Source organism: Natrix helvetica, assembly GCF_964273705.1.
Source record: "Natrix helvetica genome assembly, chromosome: 1".
In the NCBI taxonomy this organism is placed as follows: domain Eukaryota; kingdom Metazoa; phylum Chordata; class Lepidosauria; order Squamata; family Natricidae; genus Natrix; species Natrix helvetica.
The window spans coordinates 291,646,481-291,667,762 of record NC_138548.1 but is presented as its reverse complement, the minus strand read 5'-3'; the positions used below and the strand labels follow the sequence as shown (position 1 = coordinate 291,667,762).

The 21,282-nt window shown below is 41.5% G+C and overlaps 1 protein-coding gene across 5 annotated transcripts in view; it reads right to left on the bottom strand.

The window, feature by feature from the left end:
* Positions 1 to 21,282, bottom strand: part of CPLX2 (complexin 2) — a 143,171-nt gene that overhangs the window by 16,769 nt on the left and 105,120 nt on the right. The window contains exon 1 of one of the 5 annotated variants that reach the window (XM_081957497.1): positions 6,549 to 6,688. The exons of the other annotated variants lie outside the window; for them this stretch is intronic. The gene's annotated coding sequence lies outside the window, so the exon portion shown is untranslated. Of the gene's footprint in view, positions 1 to 6,548; positions 6,689 to 21,282 lie in introns of those variants that run through there. 5 annotated transcript variants of the gene reach the window in all.

Below are 21,282 nucleotides of genomic sequence, written 5' to 3'. Positions count from 1 at the left end.
AAATTATAGTAACAGTGGTCAGTCAATAAACAGTGCAACTTTTTAAATAATCCATTAGTGTAATAACTAATGTATCCGTGATCTTTACAGGATAAAGTTGTTCTTTACCAATCCAATTTACCTTTGGTATTACAAGTTTAGTTCCAACATGTTTTATTGATCACCATTTTTCTCACAAATATTTCCCCTTTTGTAACAGGAAAGTGGGGTTAGGCAAAAATTTGGTAAACCTATAACAAAACTTGGCTTTGAGCCACGATTTCCTAAGGAGAATTTTCTCTCTCTTTAGAAAGAGTCTACCAGTTTGGTGCAGTAGTTAAGGCGTCAGGCTACAAATTGGGACACTCTTGGGTTCTGGTCTCAACCTTAGGCACAAAGCCAGTCAGGTGTCCTTGGGCTAGTCATTTTCTCTCAACCCTAAGAAGGAGGCAAGGGCAAACCACTTCTGAAAAACCGTGCCAAGAAAACTGCAGGGACTAGTCCAGGAAGTCTGAAAATTGGACGTGATTGAATGGAAGAAAAATAAGAGACCCGACTTTCTCTGCTGATATTTCATTGTGCCAATAAATAGAATGAGAAGTGTGGTAGCAGCTACATATTGTGTAAACAGGACAGAGTGAGGATTCAGGTATAATGACTGAACATCACAGTATGAGAAATAAACCCTGAGATTTTATGGAACATCCTATAAGCAGCTCCTGTCCATTCATCCTTGGACACTTGGGTAGAAACAATATTTTAAACACATGCAGCGAAAGAGATGGTTTTCCCCCCCAATCAACAAGCCAATGAGCCCTCTTCCCTCAACAAATTACCTATAGAGCTTCAGCAGCTTGAATCCTGTGTGAGTTGATGACAGTCAAACAAGCCCTTGTGTAGATATGCCAGGAATGCCAATTGCCTAGCCTCGGGACCAAGTTCTTCTGCGTTGGCTGCCACACACACATTCAGAAATTAGTTCTGCTGTTGTGTTCTTTATCTGCACTGCCCTGTTAAATACACAAGCAAGCTTGCTTCCTCCCTGCTCTCTATGCATGCATGTCTCAATGTGCCTTCAAGACACATAATCTTAAGATCTCCTACAAAGATGTTTCTAGAAAAAACACAAAGAGGGAAATTAGATTTAATATGTGCAAGGATGGATAGCAATTATAATTCCAGATGGTGGGGAATTTAACCCTTTCCTCTCCTGAGATTTGAGGAGCCTGAGGAAAACACCTTAGAACTGAGACTTCCTTTGATTCGGATGTCTGATATTTAAATGGGACGAGACCATCATAACATGGGTATGCTGCCTGGCTGACTGGGGATGATGGGAATTGTACTCTAAGACATCTAGAAGGCATTAAGGAAGAAAAAACAAGTAATGGTATGGTCTTGATTGTTTTACACATACCCCTTTCATTTTTATATCACGTCCTTGCATTAAATATTTGCATTTTATAGTACGTATTCCCGCCTCCCGTTTAATAGACATATTTCTTTATGGTCTCTCTCCATTTCTTGCACAAGCACACATAATTTTTCACTGTTACTCAGACCACTAGAGGCTTTTATAATTATTCTCACTGGCTACACTTGCACTCTCTCTCCTTCCCAACAATGCAGTTCTCTCTTTCTCCCACCCACACGGTGTCTACCAGCAGCCATATGCTCATGCTTTCTTGCACAGAATGGACTCATGAAGAGACATATACATCCACGGTTTCTTTCACACCTAACCTATCAAACACCCCCTCCTCCTCCTCCTCCTCCTCCTCTTCTCTCAGTTAGGTAATAAATATGACTCTCCCTTTTCATTTTTCCTGTTGGCACACCTTTCATTGCCTTAAACCTCTTTAGCTTTCCCCAACATGTGATGTATATTTATATGCACACTATTAATGTTAAAGACACTTCAGTTTGACTAAATAATGCACAGTAGTGTGGGGCAAGGGAATCCAAGAAGGTAAGTTCAGTTGAGTAGGTTGAAGTTGGTCAATTTACATTACTATGGGGCAATGGGTAGTAAGAGGAAACAATGAAGAAATACTATCTACGTTGGCTTTCAAAATATAGATTCATGAACCATTAAAATGCTATTATGTGTGGGCATCTGTACTGAACCTTCTATCACGTATTTCGAGCGAGGGTCATTTACTTTGACAGTATATAAAATGATAATGTCTGTGGGTATTTCCTTCTGCACATGACCAGCTCACCTTGAGCAGGCAGCCAATTTCCAAATTCTTTCACACAGATATTGTGAGCTACCTACTGTATATACATATATATATATATATAGCCAAGTAAATCAATCTTCAGAAATTCAAGTAACTCAACAGGGTGTTTTTTCCATATAAACCTCATATGCCTATCCTTTCCAATCCCGTCTCAATTTAGTAACAATTGAGTGAGAAATACTAGTCAGCTTTTTGCAGTATGTGTGAATTGTGTGTGCAAGAGAGTGAATGAGTGAATGAAATTACACTTGGATACCGATTTCTAATCTCAAAAGAGCCACAGGTGGCAGCATCCTTCAGCATCTGTCTAGCTCTACTACGGAAACTTCCATTGCAGAGTCTAGAAGCAATGAAAGTCAAAAAGCCAGCAGGATTTGGACTTTTGACACAAAGTAAGTAGTTTGGAGGTTAGTTGACATAGCCATGTTTTGCACTGCACTGCACCAAACATGTGACCAACAAAAAAAATCACAAAAAAGACAAGCAAATTGTTCCAAGTCAGATTTAACAATTTTAAAGCAGCATCAAGAAACGTTACATTACCAAACCAGCTAGTAGATTCCCCCCAATTAAAACTATCCGGCAACTGAAATGCTCCTTCTTTTACCATTTTGATTAAATGCATGCACAAAATAAGACAATATTTTTTTGACCCACCTGATTTAGGCTCTGCTTCTCACTACCTAAAAGGGGGCTGACTCCTGCTTTCCTTGCTTACTCATGTGCTGAACTTAAGATCTGTATTATAGAAGCATGCTTTATTTACTACTGAGAAACAAACATATGGGTAAGTTGTGTTGAAGCTGCATTTTGTCTTTATAAATGTACTCATGTGATATTATATGAAAAAAAATACAGACTGCAGATCTAACAGGTGCATAAAGGTTGGATTGTAGTTTTTGTATCTATAAAAGTCAAACAGGGCACACATGTAGTAAGTAAAGATCCAGGACAAAAACAAGCACAGCACTGAATTTCAACCAAGAGTCTCAATTCTTCTATAACTCAACCCTGATTTCAATATTAGAACACAGTAAGGGAAAAGGCAAGGTAATCAGAGAGAGGCTCTAAGGTTACACTGAATGAATTTTACACACCAACAATTTTGACATCAAAAAGGTTAATGTAAGTGGCCACACTAATAATCCTCGGAGAGTATGAACAGTTAGTGTGTGAACAGTGACATTAACATCCAAAGCCAACCTGAGTTTCCTCTCAATACTCCAAGACTGAAAGTTCTGTTTCACATAAATAAAGCCCAATATTTTTATGAAATTATTTACCAGAGGCACCTGTGTTCCTATGACAACATGCACACAATTGACGCCTAGTTATTGTTAAGCAGTGATAGCAGTTAATGAAAAATCAAAGACTACAGAATATTCTAAGAGTAGCGCATGCCACATCAGATTGAACAGGAATGCTAAGCAACATTTTGTAGGAGACACACTTATACATTACCTACAAATCATATGCTGTAAAATACATGAAAAGAGGTATATGCACAAAATAAAGCAAGTATAAAGATGCTTGTAAGACTAGTATGCTACTAAAGTAAGAAACCAGAAGATAAAGCTCCAAATAATTTGAAAGCCACAACATCCATGATCTATATGATGGGAGACAAGCTATATGAAACGGATACATAGTTTGTGCTTCAGAGAAGTGTTTGCACACAAAATATAATCCATTTGTTTTATATAGCAACTCTTCTGATGTCTGATCAGATCTACTGCCTTTCTATGGCAGAAAGATCACACTCCGTCCCCATTATCCAAAGAGTTATACTTGTGTGTGATGCATATTTATGAAATATTTTTTCCAATAAATATTTTAGGTAGGAAAATGGGCAAGAAGGTGAACTAAAACCAGCCTAGAAAAACTACAGAATTAATTTTCCTTGGAGTATTTAATGCAAAGATCGAGTTCAAGGTATTGATGTATATTGGCATAAAAAAGGAACATATAACTCCATTGCTTTTTAAAAGAAAAGTTGCATTTGACAGACTCAAAGATCCTTTTTGAGTGTCATATATGAAAATTCATATACGCACACAGGGGTACATACATTCATACATACTGGGGTACATACAGTACATGCATTTCACAAATAAAACAGAAAATAGAGAGGGAGAGATTCCCTATTTGCCTTTTGGGGTTTTTTTCTGCTGAAATCTGAAGAATTTTGAATCTCTGAACCAGTCACTAGTGGCCAGTGAGGTTTTCTCTTGCTGATTTTCTTAACATCTCAAAGAGGAGTTTGAAGGTGAGAATTGCACCAGTTGTTCCAACTGCTAGAAGGAGACAGTGAGGTAAAAAGAGGGGGGGGCAATCCATTATGAAGGGAAGCAAGGGAACCATGCAGCAGAAGATAGCTTCAGTCTCATCAGCTGAACCTCACTGACTGAAGGAAAAGGATACTGCTCGGAATCTTAGGGCTCATTTCTCACCAAGCTGGACAGAGTGGAGAAATTATGTTTATTACTTCTCTAGCAGATAAATTAAAGAGACGGAGACAAGAGATCTCCAAAACAAGAAACACCTGGGGGAGGTCAACTGCAAGCGGCTTGAGGTAAAACATAAGAGTGGGCATGGCTGGAAGTCTCCTTTTCTCTATCTGATTGAGTAAAAGCTCCCCATCTCTCACCCCAGATTTGGTCCCATTTCCTGAGCTAGAGGAGCAAGTGAAGGAAACCCATAGAACATTTTCCAGGGTTTTGCTTTTGTGTAAATAAGGCTGTTCCACTGCTTTGTCTCTATGATCCTGAGGATGGGCTTCTGCTGGCCTTTCAGTCCATTGCAGTTTGGAGAATATCATCCAACAAATACACTTCAGAGACATTGTGTACTGAGTACAGGAACATAACCACATTCAAACGATGGATAGTCATTGGATTTGGGTGGGGTGGTGGCGATGGCCGAAGCTAAAATCTACAATCCTGTTAGGTTTGAGCCAAAGCTGGTTCTTCCCAATCCAAACCCAAACAGCCTTGGCAGCATCCTTTGGTTGGCCTAGGATTGAACATCACCAGCATTTCTTTCCTGTCTGTGAGCAGCCTTCCCTCTGGAATATGGCCAGCCTGTCCTATTGCCCTTCCACAAGACTGGGAAGACATGGGACCATTAATGACCCTAAGGCCATTAGGGTCAGGATATTAGTAGGGGAGTTCTGGCATGGACATGTCTGTCAAGTGGTTTATTACAAACATCAAGCATTGATACAGTTTTAGCTGTTTTTTTAAAATGAATTTGTTTGCCTTTTGTTTGCCATTCAGAGGTTCTTAGATAGATGGATTATTAAATCCACCTCTTGCTCACTGGCCACCTGTCCCATATCTTGTCTAGAGATTATCCCAAGGAGAGTTTGCTTTCCTATCAATGAGCAAACACAATAAGTTGCTCATTTATTTCAACGATTCACCGATTCCAAACTACCAGAATGATGGAGGGAGTTGTGGGGAATACAGGTACACAGAGCAAAAGGGGAATTTGGCAGAGCAGTCAGCTGAGCCCTATAGACAGGCTGCAGGTGGAGCATGTGTATCAACCTTTCTGGGGACTTGCAGCATTTCCTAATACTCGGGGGGGGGATCCATCCACCTCTCCCAACTAGGTGCCTTCTCATTCGCTGGAAAGCGTACCTGTGACAGGTTGTAGGTAAGTTAACTGCCCTGCACACCATATACCCCATTTCTCTCCCCGCCCGTTCAGTTTTCACTCTCCGGTTCATTCCTCCCGCTCCTGACTCTCGGCGAAGACCGTGCAGTTGTCCTCCACCTTCCGTCTCCGCATCCCGCATTATCCAACCACCATCCGCACTGCCGACTTATTAACATGCAGAGCAGGCAGCTCGCAGCTCCGATCCGCTACGGGTAACGGGCAGAGATCGCAGCCTCCCTGCTGGGCTGCCAGCCCCGCTTCCACCAACGAAGCAGGGAGGTCAGTCCACAACTTGGACAGCTCCTTCCCGGGAACTCCCAGCTTGTGGCGGGGCGATTCCCAGTCCAGCCTCCAGGCAGCGGCAAGCGGGGATCCTGTCCGGAGCGCTCCGAGAACTCGGCCCGCGCACTGCAAGTTCCCGCTCAGGGTTTAGCCGAGGCGAGGAGCGCTGGCGGGGGCAGCCCCGAAACCTCTCGCCCTTTTCAGGCTCGCAGCTGCGGCACGAACAGCCAAGCTGCCCCCGCTTTCCCCAACCAAACGCCGCCACCCCGGCCAGGGCGAGCTTCCCGAGGCGACTCTTGGCCCTGGACACTCCGCGGCTGGAGACAACCCTCCGTCCGTCCCCTGCCGCCCCGCCCCTCCCGCCTGACCCGCTCGCCCACTCACCCAGAGCGGTCCGCAAGCCCGCGGCCGGTAGAGGGAAGGGGCTGCTCTCTTCAGTCCGGTGGCGCCCAAAGCCCGCCTCCCGCTCTTCCCGCAGCCTGACGGTACCGCTCCAATCACTCCCCTGCAACCCTGACGCGCCTGCCCGTCTCTCTCCGCGCTGCCTGACGGAGTGGGCCGGCTCATGATACCGGGGATCCTGCAGGCTCAGCCTCCTCAGCCTCCCTGGCTGGGAACCAACGCGAGGCTCGCTCTGCCCCCCCCCTTCCCTCCTTCTCATCTCCCCGCAAAGGCATTCCTGCTTTCCCCTCCGCTCGTCTCCCTCCCCCCCTCCCGCCCGGCTGGCTAGTATGAGTCACGCGTCCGAGCTAGGAGCCGTGCAGCGTCGACTTCTTCACCGGTGGCTTATTTGGCTTTCTGGGGGCCCGGCAATTAGGCATTGACAAGGACTGCTGGAGCTTCGGAGGGAGTATTTCCTACCCCCACTCCAGAGCGTGTGCGGCTGGGTATGCGTGTAACAGGTCAGGGATGCCATTAGGAGAAACTGCTATAATGCTCCAGCTCTTGAGACTGGTGTCCATGGACCCCTTTGCTCTTCTGCAAACCTCAACGATGATTGAAAAATACTGATCGACAAGGCAAGGATAAACCCACACCCACACCCACACCAGGTCTTACTAAAAGTATCATGCTGCAGCTAATTGAAGCAGTGGGATGCAGTTTGCCCAAGCAGGAATCACATTAGCCTGCTCTTTCCCTATTCAAGAATTCCCAGGAAGGAACCCAGCTGGTCAAAAGCTTCTCTGGTCACCAATGGGACTTTCAAGAACAGAGAAATGCTGTGGGGAGGATCTGGTTCTTTTGAAACATCCTTTTAAGAGGCAGCCTGGATCCGAATCTGAAAAGTTGAATTCTGTCTCACTTCAATGGGGTTCCCCGAGGGATGAATTCTGGTGTGCCACTATCCTTCACCTTTAGGGTCTCATCTGTAAGCCTGGAGTAGTAATCATGATTTGTAGGAAAGAGATGAGACTGAACAAAAAATACATCACAAGAAAAAAGGAGAGAGCAAGAGTTTCCTAATTTCTTTACTTTAAGGAACTTCAACAGATGGCAGCATCTGACTGTCCTGCCTAGGTCTGGAGGCTGAGCCCCGATTAGTCCTTGGACAGGAGACCAAGTAAGAAATTCCAAGGCCAATGCAAGCTTTAAAATTTTTTTTTACTGTACATTTGTTCATGAAGTCACCAGGAGTTTAGCCAGCTCAACTTGAGGATATTCCCCCCCCCCCGTTTTTATGGAAGGTATATTTATTCTTAAAAGTTGATCAAGCAGTTTGCAAAAATTAGTATACAAAAGAGTGCTCAGGTTGTGACTCCATGGGCATGCCCATACAGTGTCTCTTGAAGGCAGTGTGGAAGGGGTTGCTTTTCCTAGGTAGGAGTTTCCTAGATTTTCTAGTCAGCAGGAGTGCCTATAAGCCTGGTAATATGAAAGATTCCTTCTGAGCAGAAATACTGTTGATATCTGTCATGTAACGAGAGAATTATGGGTCATTGCTTTACAATGCACAATGACTAAGAGAACAAAATGCTGAGGTTCTTTGAGGTAAAGAGCATAGGAAATGGTTTATTATTACAGGTAGTCCTCAAGTTACGACCACAATTGAGCCCAAAATTTACGTTGCTAAGTGAAACATTTGTTAAGTGAGTTTTGCCCATTTTTACAGCCTTCCTTGCCACAGTAGTTAAGTGAATCACTGAAATTGTTAGGTTAGTAACATGGTTCTTAAGTGAATCTGGCTTCCCCATTGACTTTCCTTGTCATAAAGTTACAAAAGGTGATTGCATGACCACAGGACATTGCAACCGTCATAAATATGAACCAGCTGCCAAACATCTGAATTTTGATCATGTGACCACGGGGATGCTGCAAAAGTTGTAAATGTGAAAAACAGTAAATTTGAACAGTCATTAAATGAACTGTTGTAAGTCGAGGACTACCTGTATTATTTTGTTGTTTTGCAATGGAACATGCATTGCCCCCCTTTGCCTGAGAAATTTATATCCTGTCCAGATTCTCTTTGATTTCTGATTACAGAAACCCACTGATTACAGTGGATTAGAGTGGCTCTCCTCCCACAATGTCCTGAATATTAACTCTGGAAGCTGGTTGTCAAATATCAGGGTTACATTTAATCCAAAAAAGTAATAAGATGTAGTACTAGAAAAAGGGCACTATTTAAAAATCTGTTGCCTCCTCTTTTGTGACCTGACATTTTGTTGCAATTTTGCCTTGTCTTCAAGGTTAGCCAAATTAACCAATTGCAACAATTATTGTTTATACTTCAAACGCAACCCTAAAAAATGCTACCAAGAATAGCCTTACATTTAAATTGTTCAAGAAAATGTCATGCAAATGTTGGAATTAGCTAACTAGTAAAATTCAAGCTGATCTGTTCCTTTTTTTTAACTTTAGCTCTCTTTTTGTAGTTGTATATGTAAAAGAAAACCATGCATACAAGTATACATATCCACCCATCCATAATTACCCTGCTATCTATTTTTCAGGTAAGCAAGATTATGCAAAGTCTAGAAGAGAAAACAAAAAATAGAAACCTTTAGAAATTCAAGACACGAAACATGGTAAAAAGAAGAAATGGGTATGTATGTAGCTAAACCAGGTTTATACCAACACCATTTGCTATAGCTTTCTACATTACATTTGGGCTTTACAAACCAACCTTTCTTCCTCCACATTTATATATCACTTCACACACATCATATTCTGTTCTTTAAATTCCTTCACCACCCTCGTTGGAACATTAATGTCCCCATCCAACATAGAGTTTCTCATTCCTCCATATCTTCTCAACCCATTCATTCTTCTTTTCGTATATTTATTTTGAACTTTATTATTCTTTCTTTACTACAGAACACTTTTGCGTTCAGTTCACATTCATTCCAGAACCATTCAGTCTTGACCCCCTCTCTTCTAATTTTATCACATACTGTCTTAAATCCTCCATTCCCACATAATTTAATTTTTGTTTCCCCTGCCACATTCAGCATTTTGTTTCCATAGAACAAAATGGGCACAAGCACTCTTGTGCAGGAGTTTTCACTTATTTCATTAACATACAAACATACATACAATGTCAAGGCTTTCTCATTTTTTTTCTATTTTAATAAATATTCTACCAAATTGTACAATTTAAATATGTAATTTGCAATTGTTCACCCCGTTCTCTATGATCTCTGATCTTTGGTATACTACATTATAGATTCATACTCTCTTGCATTAGAATCATAGAATTGGAAGGAGTTTTAGAGGTCATCGTGTTTAACCCTCTGCTCAGAAAGATCCACTACAGATGATATCTAGACACTTTTGAAGATCTGTAGTGATGGGAACCTTATTTTATGTGGTAGAGCTGGTGGATAGCTCACATAGATAGGGAGTTCTTCCTGATATGTAGCCTGAAATATCTTCCTTTAAAAGTTAATCTATTGCTTCTGGTCCTGCCCTTTAGAACAACAGAGAATAACACATTCTTTCTGTGTGGCAATCCATTAGGTATTTAAAGATGGTGACTCTTTTAATGTTAACGGTTCCTTGCTTGCTCTTTTGCAATGATCTTTTTCTCTTTCTCTATGTTATGCAATATCTGCCTTTTTTGGCATGCACATTCTCTTAGTATTTTTCCTCATACTCAGCTCTTTCACCTTATCATTCCACCTTTTCATTCCTGTACTTCATAGCATAATTCTTTTTATTCTGTGAAAATGAAAGCTGTTTTAACATCCTTTTCCCTTGTCTGCTTTCTATTCATTCAGTTGAGAGATTAGTCTGTCTTCTAATATTTTTTCATACAGGACTCATACTTTTCTTGCAGTCATTCTACTTTCATTTTAATTTCTTTCACTTCTTTGATTTTCTTTCCTATGAATTGTTCTGAAGATCTACTTGTGAAGATCTTACAATGGTTGGTTCAATATGTGGGAACCTCTCATCACACACTTATGCTTAACACATGCATTTGAACAAATATTTTACAAATTTCTTTTTTCTTAGCAGACATTCATCAGTCTCCATTCCCATTCATTCCTAGGTCTCCAAATATCCCAGTCAATTTTTCCTGAATATTCTTGTTCTGTTCCTACCTATCCATTTATGACAACTGACAGAATATTTCCTCCTGTCCCCCCAGGTTACAGTCACTCAACCACTTGGATAATTTTTATCAAAACTCATATCTGGTTCTGTAATATTATGTGCCATCAAGTCATTTTTACTCCGAGCAGATATAAAATACTTGTAAATAGTTTTGATTTTACCATGGGACTCCCAACTCCTCCACCCCCAGCCAAAATTTTGAGATCCTCCTATGGATGCTATGGATGCTTTTAAAGGGAAGAACTCACCTATTCACACTAATAAAAAGAGACCTGTGGGATTCTGAGCTTGGTGGCTGATGCAAATGGACAGGTCTGTAGGGAGACTAGTTTCTAGAAATAGACTAGATAATAGTTTTGGTGGGCCTGTCTAATAGATAAAACTGTTTTCATATTATACTAGTTGATAACCCGGCATTGCCTGGGTATTTATTTGTAGGGGGAAAATGTTTGGACCAAACATAATTTCTAATGTTGGCTTTTCCTCCTCACCAGAGGGACCCCCTTGTGGAGTACTGTGAAGCCGTTACCATGGCAATTCCACTATGCTGTACCGTAGAAGCCATTTTATGGCAATACAGTAGAAGCCATTTTAAGACACAACAGACTGCATCTTAACAGAACACACACCCCTACAGTATTTTTTTTCCAGAGAGTAAGTCACCTGCGTACCAAGTATAGTTGAAATTGCTCGAGGCATTCCAGAGTTATGCTGGAACACACACACACACACACACACTATATATATATAGATGAAGAAAGGCTCATTCATAATACTAAGTGAAATATCTAGAAATAATAATGTGATAAAGATTTAAATACCAAGGTATATCTTTTCCTTTCCTTTCTTTTCTTTCCATTTCCACTTCCCTTACTTGCCTATTCATATATTTATTCCTGTATTTATAAAAGTAATTCAAATAATTCCATCTCTCCCAAGTTGACTGGTTATGATTTAAATGACAGTTCTAAGAGTTTGTGAGTTTTCCCATTAGCTCTGGATTTTTCTGTAAGAGCAAGAATGTTATGTAAGAAGGTGCTAAAAAGTGGGGTGTGTGCACACTTTTTGCTAACTCAGATTAATGCTTCTGTGCAACCCTCTTCCAAACAGCTGCTGATCTGAACTTGTTCCTGCTCTCAGGAGCAACTGAAGGTCAAACAACTGGCTTCTATCAGTCAGAGAGAATATTTTTCCTCCCTTTGAACAGAAGACTCCCACATTTTAAACCAGCAGCTTTTAAAATCATACAATATACAGTTAAGTGTAACCACATAAGTGGTTAAGTGTATTGCAAAATAAAATGAAATAAAAACAGCATACTTCATACGTCTAGATATTTTGATCCCATTGCACAATGGATTGTCAGCTACATTGACCCCAATTTATTGCTGGGCTTGGTGTAAAGCTGTTATTTTAAGATTTAAAATAGCTTGGGACCAGGTTATTCTTATCTCGGTCTCTGAGTGTATTTGAACCTTAGAAACCTCGATAGAAACTCTTTCCACAATGTCCCCTTCAATGAAGTGGGGCAAATAATGACTGGGACAGGACCTTTTTAGCCAGGGCATTGTTTACAACAATCTTCCCAGAAATTCTTCCTTGCAACCACATTTATATGTGTCCAGTTTTAATGCATTTCTAGTAAGATCAGGTAGTGTTGTATGTTCTGGATCCCATTGATTGAACAGTGTGAACTTGTGGAACCCAGAATGAGGACCTTCTCTGTGAAGGGTCTTGCTCCCTGATACTCCTCCCCGAGATTCCTGTATCTCCCACCCTAATGACATTCAGAAAATCATTAAACTTATGCCTTGAGACAGGGTGGCTGCCCTCTAGCCTGGGTTTTATTTTAATTGGTAAAGTGTAGTCTTATGGTTGGTTGTGATTTCCACACCCATGCAACTTGTTTTCCCTCTTTTAATTGCCCAAAGTCATTAAAGAGATAGGCACTCACATTATCCTTTTCAGCACCGCATAAAGACCTATTTATTCAACCAGAGCTTTTAAATTATGGATGCCTTTTATTTTAAATCTCTTTGCTCTGAAATTATATTTCTGCCTGAACAGTAATGATTTTATTGATTTCAATTGTACTTCAATGCTGTTACTGCTCAAAGAAATGGTATTTTAGAGAAACCTAGTAAAAAACTAAGAGAAAGGAAATCTCTTTTGAGATTTATACCTTCTGAGAAGGGAGGGCCATATAAGGAGCCCTATAGTTTGTTCATTGGTTCAAGACATTTAAGGGAGTATGCATCATTAATCATTACTCTAATCATCTCATTTTTTTAAAAAACCTAGCTAATTGCTTTTTTGTGGTCCTGGTTCACTCATTTCATATCTGCAGGACCAGAAAAATCAGAACAGAAATAGTGAGAGGTAAAATAAGGCACATGTCTGTTTGAAACAGCAGGTTTACGCTCCTCTTATTTAGGGGTGAGTGTTCCAGCTCTTAAAGGTACCAATTTAGAAGCAAACATTCCAGTTTACCTAGGGATAAATGAACTTCCTTGCTTGAAATGGCAGAGGATTCAGAGCTTCGTGAGAAATTTCATGGTTTAAGGTCTTGGAAGGCAGTGGCTAACACTGGCATCATCTTTGACATGGGAAGATCTTAAGACCTGCTGAAACTTCAGCTGGCATTCCTGCTCTTCATCTTGCAGGGTGGTTCCATATAGTTGACATATCATTCATACCCTCTCTGATGCATACTTCTTCCTGTTGTGCCTCCTTTCCCACATATTCAGCTCCACTGGCCATGGATTGTGTAAATAAAACACCAGAGCCTGCAATCCTAGACAGAATTAGTAAGAAGTAAGAGCTTAGAATAATTTGTTTCTGAGTAAGCATTTCTACCACTGTGTGCATATTTGCACGAATGTTTATTATGCTGAATGATATTAGCTTTCTTCTCTCATGCTTGCTTTGGATTTTGGAACACAAGCTTTTACCTAAAAATCTGATTTTGTAAAAATTAATGACTTAAATTAATTCTTTACTGCATTGTAAAAATTAATGAAGCTCTTATTGCTGGGCAATATTATTGAAATGATGCCTACTGAGTCACAAAGTGTTGGAAGTGAACAAATGAATTTAAAAAATGACAATAAAATGGATACATTCAACAAACTATGCCATTACCATCAGGGTAAAAATGCACATTTTTTTCTAATACAACAATTGGCTATGGCTAATTATCCCAGAGAGTAGTTTAGCATACCAAACCTGGAAGTGTTATAATATTGACTGTTCCTCAGCCCCAGTGAAGTTACCCTGAAAAAGCACTGCTCTCTTTTGCATAGCTAATGGACCACAGCAAGAAATAATACAAGGTAGCCTTCTTTAAGAAACGGTGGGAATGATGGTGGTGGCTTTGGAAGAAAGATTAACGAGACAGTGATATTATTCATTTCCTTGAGCAGGAAGGAGAAAGATGATGAAAAAGATCTCAGTCAACCACTAGTGAAACCTGAGGACTATTAAATTCTGCACTTGCTTTTGTCAGAGCCTTTCACTTAATTGTTGGTGCACATAGCACAGCATTGCTAGGGGAGAATTTGGAAGTTGATTAAAACAATCCCTATAGAGATACAAGACATTTGTGATGATAGGTACAGATACAGTGGAAGGACTAAACCTAAGAAAGCACACTGTTGAATGCAATCACACAGCTACAGCTGTCTGGTCTTTTACCATATAACTACCTCAGATGTCTGGTTGTAAGGCACCACTGAATGATCAAACAGTGCCAGTCTAGCAAAAGCCACAGTCTTACTCTATGTCACTATTAACATAGCTAGTGCTTACAGGCCGTGGAGGCAACTTCGGGAGGATAAAGAAAGAGAACCTGAAATGATTCTACACATGTTTAATGGAACTGAACCAGTGTTGAAAGAAGCTAGTCACTGAGATAAGTGGGGGAACGCTTTAGCAATTATCTCCTGTCAGCTTCCTACTCACATTAGGACTGTTGCAGAAAAGTTATTTTCTCTGTCCCAGGTACTGATGCTTAGAGGGAACTATAGTAAGGAGAACATAACCCCAGAAGAGCAGATGAATAGGTTGAAGACAGGTTGGTCAAGGCAGGCCACAGTTAAGCAAAATTCAGAGGTAATAAACTATGGATAGTCCTGCTCAGGTTTCAATCATGAAAATGTGTACTCATTGGGGGAAACATTTTCAATAGGCAGATTTGGATAATAAGCATATAGTGCCTCCCTTAAGCAAGCCCTACCGGAACAAAAGCCTTTTGATATGAGAAACATGCTGTTACATAACTACCAAAAATGGCTTATGCAAGAGACATTTCCAGCACCATTTCATTTCCTGAGCATTAAAAATGTGGGAGATTCCCACTGAACCTGTGACAGACTTTACTGCCTTACACAAGCATTGCAGCAAAACCCAGTGGCAAAGAGGTACAAATGTCAGCTATGTCTGCTTGTTTACTTTATGGGAAAGAATCATGATGGAGGTCAAGACCTTAAGTTCAAGTTGCTAAAGGAACCGTCCACACGGATGGAGTAAAATAGATGTTTTCCCAGCAGGGATTCCATATAAACAGGTTTATTATATTCCCTGCATTTCGGTTTGGACTACAACTCAAAGCATAGTCCCTCCACACGCATAGTTTTCTGAAATACTGCTTCATTGGTGCATGCCATACAGATTTTTTTTTTTTTACTGTGAACTGAATGAGGTCTTCCTGCCAAAGCTACTAATAAAGGAATGGTTTTCAATTTGAAAGTAGGAAAGAATCTCTTAATTGTCCCTTTTTTCTGGGTCTTATTTTTCCAAGGTTAAGTCAATTCTGAACTGCTTCGGCCACATCCCGGTTGCCTTAAAAAAAGAAAAGGTCCTTTGGAAAAATTATGAAACATTTCTCCAAACAAAATTTTGTATGCATTATGTCCTAATTTACCCAGATCTGATATTTTCCCAACGTCGACATGTTCCCCAGTATAATGTATTTTGGTGTGTATATTTTTGGGTTGTGATATTTTTCACATTTGAAAAACTCAAGATTGATATTTCTGTTCCAACTTGGCAACAGTCAAGAAGTGTGAATTGGATAACTTTGTACTTCAGTGGAATTTGAACAAATTCTGTTCCTTACCCCTTTTCTGTGTGCTGAATATCCAGGATCACTTTCATTGCAGTGCTTGAGAAGTTATTGGCATTTGTGCTTTGAGAAGCTTCATTGGAAACACACCCAAATAAACATGATTCCATTTATTTATTTATTGCCACATTCAGGTGCTGGTTTAATTTTTTGTACAATAGAAAGGCTAATTGCTAAAGTGCAGCCTGTGGATGAAAATCTACTGAAACCTTTGCCCTGTTTCCTGATGTTAATTTCTTCCTATACCTTCCTCTGATGTAACATATCCTCTGCTTTCCTGCTATGATTAAACTCATTAATGAACATTAAGGACTATGAAATTCTTAACATGGTACTGCTGTCAGCATTCTCAGAAACACAAACCGTGATAGTCTAAGGATTTATGACAATTCTCCATGGCTAACTCACCATGGCCAAGTTGTCATGGACAACTCACCATGGCCAACTTGTCTGGAGAACTTGCCATGGCCAATTCACCAGAGCCAACTTGTCATGGCCAACTTGCCACAGCCAACTTGCAATGGCCAACTCATCACAGCCAACTCACCACGGCCAACTTGTCTGGGCAACTTGCCTCAGCCAACTTGCTGTGGGACAACTCACCACAGCTAACTTGCTGCAGGACACCTTGCTGCGGAACAAGAGCTATACTAATATCAAAGAAATAGTGGAATAGAATAATTAAAGAAAGGATGAAAAAGGAGGGATCATGCCCCAAAGTGCTACTATTCTCGCGTCAGCCTACACAAACGGTCAGTACACCGCCCCGAGTCCCTACGGGGAGAGGGGGCGGTCTATAAATTTAATAAAACCTAAACCTAAACCTAAGTCTGAGACAACAATTAACCTACTGCATATTATGTGGGAGATGGACTTCCTGGATGTTTTTCTCCCACCAGCTGAAGGGTGGTTAGTGTATGTGTGTATGCACTTCTCTGGAGAAATATCAGAGATAACTGACAAAGTTATTTAACCTGCCTGCCTTTGTTTTGTTTTCCCCTTTGTACATCTGCCCAATTAAAACAGTCCTCTCCAGACTACAGTCTGTCTCACTGGCATGCATTTTTTTTTGCAAAGCAAACACACAGAGCAATAAGGGGTATTTTTAACTGAGAAATGGCACAAGGGATCTCCTGTAAACATTTAAACAACGCTCAGATCTCCAGAGAAATGATTTGCCCTTCATAGCTGCATTTGAGGTTGAACTTTTGGAAGTCTGGTTGAACTTTTAGGGAAAACATTTAGCACTGTCACTAAATGAATGGTTGTAAGTCAAGGACTGGATGGTATATGAGAATGACCTTGGGAGACAGGAGGAAGAGTTGCAACCTAGAAAACAGTCATGCAAAATGTATCTCAGCCCAATGTCTATGGAGATTCTCGGTCACCCAGACCATGGTTGTCCCAAAGGTGCTTTTTCAAGAGGCAACTGGACTTCCTGTTTTTTCTTTGAAGACGTTTTGCTTCTCATCCAAGAAGCTTTCTTCAGTTGCCTTTTGAAAAAGCACCTTTGGTATCTCAGCCCACAGGAAGACGAGGTGTGGGAAACAGCTCAAAAGTGCCACTCCTTAGTTTTCTGGAAAGTAGAAGTAAAGGAGGTGAGAAAATTTTTCAGACTTGTGAGATTCTGGTACTGTAACCTCACAATAAAGGTAATGTTAATACCCATGGTTAATGTTCCTTTTTGGATTACAGCAAAGGGCTAACATTTGCACAGCATCCTTGCTCTGGCTGAAAGATGTCCCCTCTACCATTTGTCAAGGACACATCCACACAGCAGTGCTTCCATATTGTTGCCAGCCTGTTAAAGCTGCATTTTGGATCAGAAAGATCCAGCAGGAAAGTGAAGGAGGAAGACCTTCTACGCACGCATTCTGTACTGCATATAGGATGAGTCTTCAGAGGCCTGGTGACCTGCTGGGATGCAACTGGCTCATTTCAGAACCTCTCCCTACTTTCCAAAACAGATGAGGATGGGTGTGCTTTTATGCCTATTTCTACTGTATCTGCTAGAGAGAACAAGCATCTATTTTATACAGTTATATCCCTTTCTTTTGTCTTCTGTTTAAAGGGAATATTGACTTTTTGGGAAACCAGGTGTAGAGTTTTCCATGGATATTCCCATTTGTAAGCAGGAAGCTGGGCCTCACCAATAATTTTTACTTATCTTACAGTTTGAGTGTTTAGTCCATACATTTGATCATAATCTGCTTTTCATTTCTCCCTCCCCCTCCAGTCACATCACAAAGCGCAGTAAAGGTACACATAGCACTCACCAAATAGTATAATATACATAGTGATCAGTCAAATAGCGAGCCGTCAGCCAACAATCAGCTGGTAAGAATTGAGAGGCAGGTGCTGTATTGTATTTAGTGGTGTCTTCCCTCCTCACCACCTGGTACAGATGGTAAATAAAAGCAGCTGCAGGGAAACTGAGCAAGGTGGGGAGAGATGGCTGAGTTCTGGTGAGCAGAACTGAAGGAGAATAAAGAGAGCTCTTTTCCTGCTCTTCCTTCGCAGTGACTCCAAAGAGCTGCTCAGGCCAAATCACCCATCATTTTGCTCCCTCTTAGGCCTCTCCAGGCCTGGTTTGCTGGCCTTCATGTGATGGCAGCAATTCTACTAGCCTTGTTGCTGAAGAATGGTGAAATATACGCAAGGTAGTCACTGGATTTCAAAATATCTTCAGAATAGGAGGAAAATATGTCACCCAGGGTGTGTGGGTAAGTCCCTAGTTGAAGCCAAACGTGCTAAAAATTGTTGGTTTCATTATGTTTGTTCCTTAATAAAACTGCTGAAAAAATAATTTTCACTGAAATTTTAATCAAATCATAATGGATCTGATATCAACTTCTTTTTTGGTATGGGCTTTTGCCCTGGTCCTCTAATTTTTAGTTAGTACTAGAGAAGCCTGAAGAATTGCATCTATCACTTTATTTGTATCTCCAAGTTGCACATGGCTGCTCTCCTCAAAGCCCAGCAGGTAGATGTAAGTTAAGGTATCAGTCTGATGATCAATCACAGGGGTGTCAAACTTGTGTTGTCAAGGCGTCATCCCACGTCGTATCACGACTTCCCCCCCTTTGCTAAACTGGGCATGGGCAGTGCATCACGCATCTGGCCCGCGGGCTGCGAGTTTAACAGCCCTGATCTGCTGCACCAATGTTGGCATAGACCTTTTCTGCAAATTTGTTCCATCTCCCTCTCAGCCCAATATTTAGGAAGATCTGCCCACCTTAAACATTTTTGTCACAGAAATACTGTCAGGAACCTGGCTCTCTTGCTCTTTTTTTTATTATAGTAATCATTCTTGTTCTCCTTCTCCTGTTGCAAGTTGGGTGGGAAATTATACACCTTTTATTCCCTTGCATAGCAAAGATTTCCTTTCAGTTCTCTTGCTAATTACTTCCTTCCCCTTCACACTATTGTCCAAGCAGCATTAATAATCCAGTCCTGAAGCTTCAAGGATTGCAAAGCAAAACAGTTCAGGTAAAGACATTGTTGGATACAAACCTCATACACTCCGTCAGAACAGGTTATCTTCTGAACTCAAAGGGTTCAAAGGGTTATTTTCAAAAATAAAGCAATGGGAACACGAGTCCTTAGACTACTCCTGTCGTAGCCCATAGTTGTACAAAGAGAATGGCCCATTTGTCAGAATGCTTCAAACTTTTGCCTCATATGCTCTAAACGAAACGCGATGGCGAACATTTTTTGGCTCGCGTGCCATAGGGGGGGAGCACAGGGGGGGTCGTGCATGGGTGTGCCACACGCATAATGCAACGCACGACCCCCCCAGTGCACATGCACGCATGAGAGGCACTCCCCCCATTTTTCCATGCTTTTTTCGCCCTCCCCAGGCTCCAGAGTCTTTATAGGAGCCTGGGGAGGGCAAAAACAGCCTCCCCTGCCCCCCCCGGAGGAGGCTTCCCTGAAGCCTCCGAAGGGCAAAAAACAACCCTCTGAGCAAACCAGAGGTCATTTCCGGTTTGCTTGTAGGGTCAGTCTAGAGGGCTTAAACCGACCCTACGGGCAAACCGGAGGTCTGTTCCCGAATTTCCTGTTTGCCCATAGGGCCGTTTTTTTGCGCTCCGGAGGCTTCAGCGAAGCTCCTGAGGGGGAAAATGGCTTTAAAAAAGGGTGAACTCAGCTGGCCAGAGCGTGTATGCGTGCTGACAAGGTAACACCTCGCATGCCCTGACAAATGGCTCCGCGTGCCACCTGTGGCACGCGTGCCATAGGTTTGCCATCCCGGCTCTAAGCAATCCAGATGATCTTCTAACTGAGATTGCTGGTAGGTTAATGAACATCAGTGAGGAAAAAAAGTCACAGCCAGCTAGAAAGTAATAAAACTACTGTGCAGAGTCCCAGGAACACATAACCATGGAAGCTTGAGAGTTGAATAATTACAGATATCCTAAAAGCACTTTGCAAGAATCAGTGAATTTATAGAATGTGCTACAAAGAGATTTTTGGGGATGTGTATGTGTTCCTTTGAGTCAGTGCTGAATCAATGGTGACTCCTGGATTAGTTCTTGCAGTTTTCTTGGCAAGACTTTGAAAACACTTTGCCATAACCTCCCACCACTCTGCTACCTGTGTCTCCTTTTCAAAAGAGGGCCATTACTATTTTCTTTTTCATTTACGGTTGGGTATAGTTTTGCTTCAGATTTAATGTGAACCAGTGAACTAAACTGGAGGAAAAAGCTGGGATCATTGAATCTGCACCAAGGAACCAATGATTTATTTCTCAAGGCCACCTGCCTTGGCAGGGTTACAGATAGATGCTAAACTCCCTTTGTGTTCCTTTGTATGTCTGGGGCTTTGTATACTTTTTAGTGTATCTCCATCTATCTGCAGGTACCCTTCCCTTTAACCAATAAAGCAGGAAGCAAACAACACAAAAGTTTGTGTTTGGAAGATGCACATTCTAATGGGTATAATGTTGAGGGAGTCAAATATAAAGTGAAGTGCTGAGGAGATGTTACCCACTGACAGAACCAGCAGACTAAAAGATGCTAGTGGCAATTAATTTTTTTTAAAAAATATGATGCTTCCTTTCTACCTTCAATAGGCCCATGTCAAACAGCAAGTTTCCTTTAATTCTTAGATCCAGGCAAAACATTTGATTATTTCTGAGCCTTAGCTACCGTGTTTCCCCGAAAATACGACAAGGTCTTATATTTTTTTGACCCATGAAATATGGCCTTGGGCTTATTAAAGGGGAAGACTTACTGTTTTTGGGTTGTCGGGCGGATGCTCCCTTGCGACCGTGCTCCCGAAGAGCCGGGCACAGCCTCAGGGTCGAATGGCTGTGTTGCGCTGTCGCAGCAGCAACACAGCAGCCATGAGGTGACCATGCTCACGAGCAGCCACCTGGCAACCCCCCTTTCCAGCCGCTGACTGACCTAGCCGTACCCGGAAGGCACCAAGCAAACG